Here is a 12321-nt window from a genome sequence, read left to right as displayed (position 1 = left end):
AAGCTAGACTTGTGGCATTGAGATGCTTTCAAAAAGAAGGAATAGACTTTAGGAAGTCTTTGCACCAGTTGCAAGACTTGAGGCAATCAGAATCTTTCTTGCATATGCTGCCTCAAAGAACATTAAGGTGTTCCAGATTGATGTAAAGTTTGCATTCCTAAATGGAAAGATTGATGAAGAGGTGTATGTTGCTCAACCACCAGGTTTTGAAGATCCAGTGTATCCAAACAGGGTGTATAAACTAAATAAAACCCTTTATGGATTGCATCAGGCTCCTAGAGCATGGTATGATGAGCTGTCAAATCATATTCTTGAAAATGGTTTCAAAAGAGGAGCCATTGACAAGACACTCTTTTACAAAAGAAAGGGATCAGACTTGCTGATATTACAAGTCTATGTTGATGTATCATCTTTGGTTCAACAAATGAACAAATGTGCATGGAGTTTGAAGGGGTAATGAAATCCAAATACAGCATGAGTTCAATGGGGGAATTGAACTTCTTTCTTGGATTGCAAGTTCAACAGAAAGCTGATGGGATTTTCATCTACCGGTCTAAGTATGTGCAGGATATCCTAGACAAATTCAAATGCAATGATTTGAAGACAGCTTCAACTCCTATGGATACAAAAGAAAAGATGGTAGCTGATGAAAATGGGGAGCCAGTAGATGAACATGAATACAGAGCAAAGATTGGGTCTCTGATGTATCTTACTGCTTCAAGACCAGATATCATGTTTGCTGTATGTGTCTGTGCAAGATTCCAAGCAAGTCCAAAAGTCTCCCACATGAATGCTGTTAAGAGAATATTCAGATATTTGAAGGGAAGACTAGACTTAGGAATTTGGTATCCAAAGAACCAATCTTTTGACCTTATTGCCTACACAAACAAGGATTATGATGGATGTAACATAAGGAGGAAGTCAACCTCAGGAAGATGTCAATTTTTGGGTAACATGCTAGTGTCATGGCAATGTAAAAAGCAGTCTACTGTCTCAATCTCAACTGCAGAAGCTGAATATGTTGCTGCATCTGCCTGCTGTGCACAAGTTCTCTGGATTCAGAACCAAATACTGGATTATGGTTTGAATTTTCTAAACACTCCTATTTTCATTGACAATACTGCAGCATACTTTACTATTAACAATCCAGTCTAACATTCAAAGACTAAGCATATTAAAATCAGACATCACTTCATTAGAGATTGTAATGAAAAAGGTTTGATTGAAATGCAGAGAGTTGACACAAGTGACAACTTGGCTGACCTATTCACCAAGCCACTTGACAGAACCAGATTCAACTTTCTTTTGAAAGCTCTAGGTATGATCAACTCAGATGAGGTCTGATTGAGAATATGTGCTTAGTGTGTGTCTCTATGTTTTAATTGACTATTCTTGCTTGAGGTCACATACTTTGAATGCTGAATGAATACGTTATGAATATGTTACTTGTTTACTGTTAACTGATTAGCACTTAATTGATTATCTGTGCTATTTATGTGTCATTGATGCTAATGATTGATTATCAGTTAACTGATTTGATGTTATGATAAGCAGTTTGACCTGTCTATGTGAATTAAATGCTTATCTGATTTCATGAGTAATCACTTGGTTATGATTGCTTGAATATGTGTGTTGTCTGATCATCTAGATGTTATTAGAATAGTATAGACTGTGAATGTTGGAAATGTCTGCCTGTTTTAATTATGTTGAAAATGATTAAGATTTGAATATGTTACAACTGTTTGTGTCAAAATATGTCTTTATGTCAAATTTAAAGGTTTCAATTGAATTATCAAATGAATTTTTGCATAATCACAAAATTATGATCAAAACATGAGCAAGTTGTTAATGATGCTGAGACATGATAATACTATTCAGTTCAAGCTTTAAAGAAGCTTAAAAGAAGGATTTTTTCAATGAAAAGTCTTAGTTAGTTATCTTTGCTGAAAATTATGTCATTTGCTCAGTTGGAAGGACATACACTTGTGTATGTTTGGTCCTGCAATCTGCAAAAATTAAAAGGATAGCCATTAACCAGAAAACTGAAAGCATTTAGGGCAATTATAACTTGTTTTCTATTCTTTCAATTAAAACTGTGTCAATAGCTCTGACTTTGAAAGGACATATATTCACAATGTATGTTTGGTCCTGTTGACTACTTGTGGTCAAATAGAATAACCGTTTACCTGCCAATTAAGAGACATTGGGGTGATTGAATATTAAACTGAATATAATGGGAAATGATAGTACATTGACTACTTAGCCAATCATATGGATTTATTAGGCTAAAAGGACTCCTAGTACAATCATTAACATGTATGGTTGCTTTCTCATGATATGTAAAATCTAAGGTGATATAAACATAAAGAAAATGCTAAGATTTATGTGGAGTTACATTGTTGTCTATGCATGTCCCTAGATAAATCTTTTCAAATGATAGGTAGAAAAGTGATTATCCAGTCATACACAAGCCTGTTGGTTTTTGGTTACCTAAAAATGAAACATCTTTCAAAAGAATGACAAAGAACAAATGTGAACTGTTTTATTTCAAATGTTTAATCAATTAAAAGTTGATAAATGTTCACATATTTTTATTGGAAAAATACAAACATGAGGGTTAATAACATAACTACAAGGGTGGAGGCAATAATATAAGTCTTTTAAACATCCTGAATGAAAGTCATGTAAGTCCGATTTGCGTGGCTTATAAGTCCAACGTTCAACCTCACATATGTTTGTAAATTTGAAAAGAAATATCTTATAAATTTTCAAAAATATGTTTTGTCATTAAAAGTTTTTAACCAAAACCAGGGGGTCAAAGTCAAATTGGGGTGATCTGGAGAAAGCCAAATAAGCCTTGAGGATAGATAAGGAGCATCAGAACACAACATGTGTTATCCATTAAATTTTCTGCAACTTAATTGAAAATTAATCATATCACCAAAGAAATGAAAATCATGTTAAGTCTAGACCTGCTGTAGACCTGTCTTTGTAGTCATAATAATGTTGAGAATGAAGTATTGAGAAAGCTACTTAGTCAATATGATCCCATTCCTGAGATCTTTTCAGTTACAAAAGAAATTGCTTTGAATTGAAACATAACTGAAATTTGATCTCTAAATTGCTCTTAAACTATGGTCTGAAATGATACATAACTTAGAAATGTCTTTGACAAGTGGTTTAAGTGAAACAGTGTTGCATTTTGCCTTTAATAGGTTGAATATGTATGTTCGGGCAATGTTTAATGTTTTCTAACTTTTCCAGGCACAAAACAGTTGAATATGTATTTTCGGGTAAGGTTTAATGTTGTATAACCTTTCCGAGTACACTTAGATGTTTTTATTTAGGTTTACTATTTCCGGGCATGTTTTGAAGTATTTGATACTTTTCGGGTAGAGTTACTATTTTAGTCACTTTCCGGGCAAACTTGATTGCTTATGATTGAATACGTATTTTCGGGTAAGGTTTTATGCTTTTTAACCTTTCCGGGCACACTTAGTTGTTTTTATCTAAGTTTGTCTTTTTCGGGTATGATTTGGTGATTTAAAGTTTTTCGGGTACACTAAACTGTTTAGTTTAGTTCCCGGGCATACCTGATGTTTGAATATGATTATCCTAGCAAACTTTGAAATTTTAGACTAGAGCTCACTTAGGTGTTTTATGTTTAATCTATTTCCAGGCATGCTATGTATTGTTTGTGATTAAGATTTCTTTGAAATTACAAGTGTTTTCGGGCAGACTTTGTCTTCCGAGCACACTTTATATTCCGGGTACACTATTGTTACCTCAATATACTTGGTAATTTCAAAATCTGACTTTCCGAGTACACTGTCTGCTTGATATCTTTTCGGGTACACTTTACACTCTATGAAAAGTTATTCGGGTATACTTTGTTGAGAAGGTTTTTCGGGCACACTCCATATTAGGAAGGTTGCTCGGGCACACTGTACATCAAAATATGCTTGATTGAATGTGTTTCTGATTTTGATAGGGTTTATGGTAGATTAAACATTTTACTTTAAATTGAGAAATACATATGGGTTCTACTTTATCTTTATCTACTTTACCATTTCTGGACATACTCCAAAGCAACCATTCCTTAAATAGATAAGGAATTTATGAGCTAAAAGACAAAACATTTTTCAAGATTCTCTCTTTATCTGACATACAAAAGAAAAGCAAACTTTACAGAATTTATCCACATTTTTTTTAAATTGCAGATATGTACTTAAAGTTTGTCTTAACTTCCATTAAAGAGATTGCCTTTACATATTTCAGTTTCGAAACTTCCTATTACTTACATTTGCTTTGTGTGTAGGTTTCAATATCATTCAAGACAACGGTTTGATTTGAAAAATTCTTTATCCCTTAATCTTTATTCTTCTCTTAAATATATACATTGTTTTAAATCTAATTGTCAATTGTATGCTCATCTGTTAACAGAAAATTAGAAATGGATCCCACTCTAGGCAATCTCAATTCCTACAAGCATCATCTTTCTGAAGAACTAAAGAGGGCGTTACAAAGAGTTCAAACCCTAATGAATGAGGTTGAGAAGACCTCAGCTGCCCCAAAACAGGGGGAGAAATCACTGAATCAGGGGGAGTATTCATTGAAGCTGATCTCAATCAATGAAGAAGATAGTTCAGATGCTGAAACTGACAAAGTTCCAGAAAATGAAAGGAAACATCTTGAAGAAAGAAAGAAGCTAAAGGGGAAGGAAATTGCTATAGAAGGTGATGAAAATCAGATTGTCAATTCACCCAAAGAAAAGTCAACAATCTTAGAATTTGATGAATCTGAAGTAGAAGCCAAAAGGGTCTATGTGCAAAGAATCTGTAAAATGTTGAGTATGTATCGTGGTAAACCAAAATTTTTGGTGAAAAATGGAATTCCCTTTGACTCAGTAAAAGTCATGACAAGAAAAGAGATTTTGAGCAACTTCAAGAAAATGAAGAGAATACAGTTTAACAAGAAGAAAGAAGATGCTCAGTCTCTATAAACAAAGAACAAGAGATTATCCAGAAAAATGATTGATCTTTCTGAAATGACATTGAAAGGGAAATCCAAAGAAAAGCCAATCTACAACAAGACAACATCCTCTGCTTCGAAACAGAACTTAACAAAGAAAAGGAAAATGTCTGAAATTTCTCAAGAGAAAACAAAGCAGATACAATTGAAGATGGATAAACCTTTCATCAAGGCTGGAGTAAAAGCCAAAATCCTTCAGTCAACTACAATGTTATGCCAAATGGGGTATTATATGACTCCAGGACTAAACATCTGAATATTATGATGGAAAATGGGGAGATTGTGAAGATCTTCTCTACAAATGACTTCAGAAAATTCAATCTATGGCAAATGACTGTGATTGCAGCACTGCATCTTTCTGATTATAAAGAGAGGCAAAGTCCTACAAGTGCTAAGCAATCAAAACTGTTAAGATTCTTGAGAGAACAAGAAAAGTTGGACTTTCAATGCCTAAACAAGCACCTCTGGCTAAAATGAAGAAATTTTTAGCTTAGGCTTTACTTTGTAATGTCTTTTCACAGTTTTGAATATGTAATTGTTAATGTCATTTGAATATGTAACTTTGATTTTGAATTTGATGTGTATTTTTAATCCTGTGTAAGTAACTGTAGATGTGTTCTGGGACAGCTGAGGTGTTCCAATCTAGGGGAGATTGTTAAGTCAAGATTTGAACCAAAACTGATTAGATGGAAGATTGGAATCTTCTCAACCTCCTCAGAAATGACTAAGTATGGAACCGAGCACATCTTAGACTTCCGAGCAAGCTTTTACTTAGCCGGGTACGATATTTTATCTATCGGGCAGGGTTATCTTCTTGAAGTCTTCTTTAGTGGATATCCGGGCATGGTTTGCAAATTAGTGTATTACTGGGCATGGTTCACTAGTTTATGCTTATCCGGGCAAGGATCACTTTATCAAGCAAGTCTGTTCTTCATAGCCAAGTAAAGATCACTCCCGAGTAAGCTTTAGGCTAACCAAGCTCATGAAGCCAAGTAATTGGAAGACCGGCAAGGTATTCATTAATAAGTATGGTCCAAGTATGCTTGATTTCTTGATGGAATATCTTAAGAATCATCGGCCAACGCCTATAGAAGTCACATATTTCTTAACGGTCTAAAGTTATAGTAAATGAATATTAGAATTCTTGAAAACTAAATTTTCAATTACATATTAAATCCTCTAAATTCCTTCATTTGTATGTATGATTTCATAGAAGGAAAACCAATATGTTAGTTGTCATTATTCAAGTAAAACTCAAAATTCAATGAAAACGTTGGTTGTCGTTATTCAAGTAAAACTAAAAATGCAATGAAAACTGAGGCGGTACAAGTTTGGTATCATACTAATTGCATATTGTCAGCATTTTCGCATTGCGGCGGTATATTATGTTGGTTCCATTTTGCAGATTACATTAAAATGACGTTACAAAGTAGTCATTTGTAGCAGGGACAATCATAGCTTGCACCAGGAAAAAAAATACATGTAGTATGATATCATTAGTAAACTTCAAATATGGAAAAATGTCTCGACATAATCAAAGACGCATTTGTTGTGTTGTGATAAATCATTTAATTCAGTCCTAATTTCTCCTACAAATTAAACTCATCAATTTAGTAATTAATCAACGAATACACATGTGCGCAGCGTGCGCACACACACAATAGAACCCATATTAAAATTATGATATACTATTGTTAAGAGAAACCTAGAAATTAATGTAGGAAGCACAGATTCCGGTACATGATATGCGCAGACCGAACTGTGTATAAGATTTATCGTAAAAATTACATTTAATTCAAATAAACAGTAAATTAACAACAAATATGAACTAATAGTATATGGGAATGGGGAAGTGAATGATTTTTTAAACATAAACCCATTAACGAAAAAATTATGTCAATGATGATTGTTATTCTTTAACCATTAATAAAGCATCTGAGTTGTTTTCCTATATTTAAGCAAGTATTAAGCCTCAAAGATTATTAAAAACAACATTTAAACTGATTCTCAAAGATGGTAGAATTAAAACCAAATGAATGTAATGTAAAAATTCTATTGGTGGCAGCGGGTCTACTAGGTTTGTGTGTGTGTTTTATACCTCTAACGGGTCAAAAAGGGTCAATACTCAACGCTAAGAAAAAAATAACTTTGTAATCATATTAAAAAAGAGTGTCACACCCCAACCTAAGGCGGAAATGTCGGGGCGCGAAGTGATTGTTCACAGCTCTCAAGGCACTTTCATGCAATAATTTGAAAATGATAATATCTATTAAATTCATTTAAATATTCAAATAATCCAACAAATTCAAATGACAAAGTACAAATCATTAAAACATAACAACTAAGTTCAAATTTAAATCTTGATAAATTGTGTCTTGATAATATTCTTCTAACTTAAACCAGAATTTAATCTCTTCCAAAAGTTTGCATTCAATTCAATCTAAAACCTGCATATGCGTATAAAATAGATATATATTATCAACACTAGATTGAGTGCGTAAAACACCAGTTAGTTAAATATAATATAATATGAGAAAAATAAGCAAACTGTCCTTGTTAGATATACAATCAAGCCAAATGAGCAAATACATGAGTGTCGGTAAAACCATCGCCATGCGTAGTGGGCTTTGGATACTACGACAATCGTAAGATCATACTATAATGTGGTTTTGATGGACCTATCCGAATGCGTTCAAATAAACAGATTAACAAGTGATTTGTTGTAAAACACACATGTTTTCCGCACCATTTATCATCATTTTAATCATTTAGTTATCTAATAAATAATAATTTTAACTTGTTTTGACATGATCTTACAAAGTTACATATCTTTCGTAGGTTGCGGGTTTTAAAGAGAAAAAGGACCGAGTTTTTGCAAGAAATAAAGGCCTTTTATACTCATCTTGAAGAACCAAGTTAAAGCGGGCCCATATCCAATCTTGTGAAGCCTTGCATGTGTTATAATATAAGAACATAAAAGAAAAAACCCTAGCAGCTCTTAAAAAATTCCCGATCGGCAGTTTGTACAACAAAAGAAGAAAGGAAAAATTATAAAAACTTTGAGGTCTTGGTAAAAGTTGACGGCTATGAGCAACAAGTAGCAATCAAGAATAAAAAAAAGCTAAACCAGCCCCTTTGAATTCCGATCGCAGCAACAAGCAAAAGAAAATATAAAAAATAAACCCTAACTTGGGTCTTGGAGTTCCGATCGGTAGAAAAAAGGGAAGAAGAACTGGAGGTAGCAGCCATGTTATACAGGTATATTTAAAGTGTTTACACAACCAAAGAACAGCCATAAACATCCTAATACATCACCACTCTTTATCTTGTTTTATGTTTCGTATTTACTTCGTTTTTTTGTCATAAAAAATTGATTTCTTTTGCAATTGAGTTAAGGAGTAAGTTGGGCTTGAATATACTTGATTTTGGATTGAATTTTCATATGATTTGGATGAGTAATATGATTGGTTTTATTAGTATATGCTGCTACCAAATAATATGCTTGGCTAAAATTGTTAGTTCTACCTAGGCTTGATGACAATTGTTCGGTTTTGATGGGTTTTATGAATTGTTTGATCAGAAGACTTGAATTACTATCGTAAACCTTGGTTTAATATTGAATTAGGATGTGTTTAGTGGCTGGGATTTTATTAGTTATACTTCATAAACCTCATGCTTTGATTGATTGATTGTGTTTTGATTGATTTTTGCATGTTTGATTCTAGACTTTGTGTTTAGGGTTTGTTTGCAGTCGGTACAACCGTAGGATTTTGTTAAGTTAATTAATTGTTAAAAATCAGCGGGTAAGCACCTTCTTAGAGACAGAGAGGTGAAAAGAAGTATGGTCGTCTCATAGCCTTTGCATGTTAGGATTAGGATTGCGCGAGAGCGAGTTCGATTCTTTTCGGGTTTGGGTTTGTGAGCGATTAGTTGGTCTAGTTTATGTTGAACTAAATTGTTTCTCTATCCTTGGTTGTGTAGTATTCATTTCCATTAGGGTCGAGTGTCGGTGAGTCCGAGAGGAGAGTCAGCATTAGAACACCTTAGTAATCATTTTTCGGTTTGTTTTTAAAATCAATTAAGTGTAAGTTAGGGTTTGTTAGTGAGACCGAGAGGTGATTTAGCTAGCTTGAGCGAGCCTTAGTTGTGTCATCTTTAGATACCGATGTCGTGAGATCATTCTATCCTTTAACTTGTTGAGCCGTCAATTTGATTCTTACATAGGTAGACGTTTTCTCCATATTCGTTAAACCTTGTTAAGTTTCGTTAAGTGTTTCAGTTAGTTTCGTTAAGTTAATTTAATTAAGTTAGTTCAAAGTAATTTATGTCAAGTAGTTTTTAGTTATTAAAATTCAAATCAAAAAAATATTATTCTTAGGAAGGTCTTGTCTAGGGTTTAGTAATCATAGGCGTTTCCACATGTTCGATACTCAGACTTCTTAGGTCTATGCTACTTATGATCGGTACACTTGTCGGTTGTGTGTGGTGTTACTAGGAATTTTCGTTTTAAAATTTAAAGCTTAGTTGTGAGTCCCGTAGAAAGAAACACTCATTAGACACACATCAATCGGCGCCATTGCCGGGGACGAGGTTTGAGGCACATTGAGAATGACTCGAGTTAGGACCAACGTTATTTGCTACTTGTATTTTTGCTTTGCTTAGTAGTTAATTTAGTTTAACTAATTTAAGTCTCTTTTCTTGATTTTAATAGTTGTATGCGACACACTCGATCTCTTGGACCACCATAAGCCGAAGGATTTCTCGAACCAGAGAGAGAGAGAGAGAGAGTTGCGTGAGAGACTCATACCAGTTTACTCGCATTGCACATATTTGCAACACTTTGCATCTTGCCGGCGTATCCGAAGACGCCATCAAACATTGCTTTTTTCCGTTCTCACTCGTTGATTATGCGAGTATGTGGATTGAGTCTCTCCCACAGGGCTCCATAGCTACTTGGGCCGCCATGCAGACCCAGTTTCTTGAGACATACGATCCTCCGGCTAAGGCCGATCGTTTGCGTAATCAGATTCATTATTTTCAGATATAGGACATCGAGAGTTTCTACGTGGCATGGGAGAGATTAAAAATTCTACTTGCTTTATGTCAGAACCATGGCCTACATGACTGGTCAGTTGTTGAGAAGTTCTATAACAGGGTGACGTACGCGACGCAGAGTATGCTTGACACGGCTGTGGGAGGTAACATGTTGACGATGAAGGATATAGAGGAGTGCATTTCCTTGTTTAACGGGTTAGCCATGAATGGATATCAACGACCACCCGCCAAGAGAGCACCAAGACCGTCGACTCCATATCACACGGCATGCATTCGATCAAAACGAGCACTGCAATTGCGGCACAGGTTGAGGCGTTAGCGAAGATGGTGAAGGACTTGCAGGTGAAGAGAAAGTTGTGCGAGATTTGTAGGGGAGGGGCATGATACTGTTCAGTGCCTTGTAGGTTTCCAAGAGGAGGCGGTTGAATTTGTTAGTAATCCAAAATGAAATCAAAATTCTTTCAATTCTTATAATTCGGGGTGGAGAGGCAATCAAAATTCCAAATGGAGGAACGGAAATCATTCCGGCTTCCAGTAGCGTCACAATCTATTCCAGGATTCCGGTGAAGGAGCAAGTGGTGGAGAGAGAAGCCCACTTTAGAGGAAATGATGGCACATCAAACAAAGATGTTTTCACAGCTCATGACTCAAGAGGACTCCCGTCACAAAGAGACCCAAGAGAAAATTTCCGGAGCATGAGAAGACCTACCAAGGATCTAGCCGCGTCGATACATCAATTAAACAATACGAACAGGAGATCAATCAATACGTTAAATACATACTTTATTGATAGCTTAATAGATGAATACATTATGGTGTGGAATAACTTATGGAGAGCATAAATAATAAATTGGATCTCTCTCTATGTATATATATATATATATATTCACAAATGAGCATGGATCTGCCTATTTATAGGCACACACTCCAATTCGTTAAGTTAAGTATAATTCTTTATATATTTATAAAGAATTAGACTCCATTCGTTATGTTTCCATAATGAATGGTAATAACTTAACGAACTAGCCCTCATTCGTTATGCTTCCATAACGAATGGGCTTATACCTTAACAAACTAGTCTAGTTAACTAACGAATGGACCTCATTCGCTATACAATCCATAGCGAATGGGCTATTTTACATTAAATATACATTCTAGACTATCTATAACTTATTCGATCGCTATAGACACCAAAACCGTGCACTAACAGACACCCCCTTTTGCGTAGCTATCGAATACTTTAATCTTGAATAGTTTAACATCAAATAACCAGTAACAAAACCGTGCACTAACAGACACCCCCTTGACTGATGATTTTCAGGCTTGTGCAAACAGACAATATTTAAATCTTTTCAGCAAACCAACAACCTGTATCCTCTCATATCAGATCACCCCCTCAAAGTGAGCAACTCTTGGAGATCATCCCGATCATCCATTGGCGTATGATATGATTCAATCTTTCAACAATCAGCAACAAGTCATCATCTATCTGTCAGCACCGGTAAAGAAAACATATCTTTACGTTTAACGTCATCACACATCTTCTCGAACAATCCGATCGTTCAACATATTTCACTTCGGTTTTCCCTCTCTTGATAACGTGTATCCCAAGTATACTCTTTGAAGCTCTTCCACATCCCATTCACAAGGATGCACTAATGTTTAGGCATATGATTCAGAGTTCCAACCTCCACTAATCAATCAAGAACGATCAAATTCTTCAATCTAATGACATGACTTGTATAATCTTCAATAAGATCAACCCGTTCAAGAATCGCCCCCCTCAACAGAGGTAATCCGCCATTTACACGTACCCAACATAGTCAGGATCAAAGTCCCTCAGAAAGAAGTAAACGGACAGACACTCTTATCCCACGTAGTCAGGTTTCAATCTTTGAACAAATCAATCACCAATGGAAGAACAATTACAGTCTTGAACTCAGTCAAACATAGCTTTGCAAGCATGAAATACCACCCGAATTGCAGTAATTTTTCAAGAAACCTTGCAAATGTTGGAATATGCAAGTCAAATAAACTCATATGAAAGTTTTTATCTCTCCCTTTTCTTGACAAATTTGGCAAGGTCTTGAACAGTCTTTACAAATCTCAAACAAAACTCCTCCTTGGATTACACGTGGTCTCCCCCTCGGCAAGTCGAAAAGCATAAAAATTCGGCCAGAAAATATGTCACCAAACTTTGAAAGAAGAGTACCCAATACATTAGGAATATCCCAG

This window comes from Bidens hawaiensis, unplaced genomic scaffold, assembly GCF_021521415.1.
Source record: "Bidens hawaiensis isolate Kalapana, Puna unplaced genomic scaffold, B.hawaiensis_p1.1 tig00036285_1, whole genome shotgun sequence".
Classification (NCBI taxonomy): Eukaryota; Viridiplantae; Streptophyta; class Magnoliopsida; order Asterales; family Asteraceae; genus Bidens; species Bidens hawaiensis.
This window is presented reverse-complemented; position numbering follows the sequence as displayed.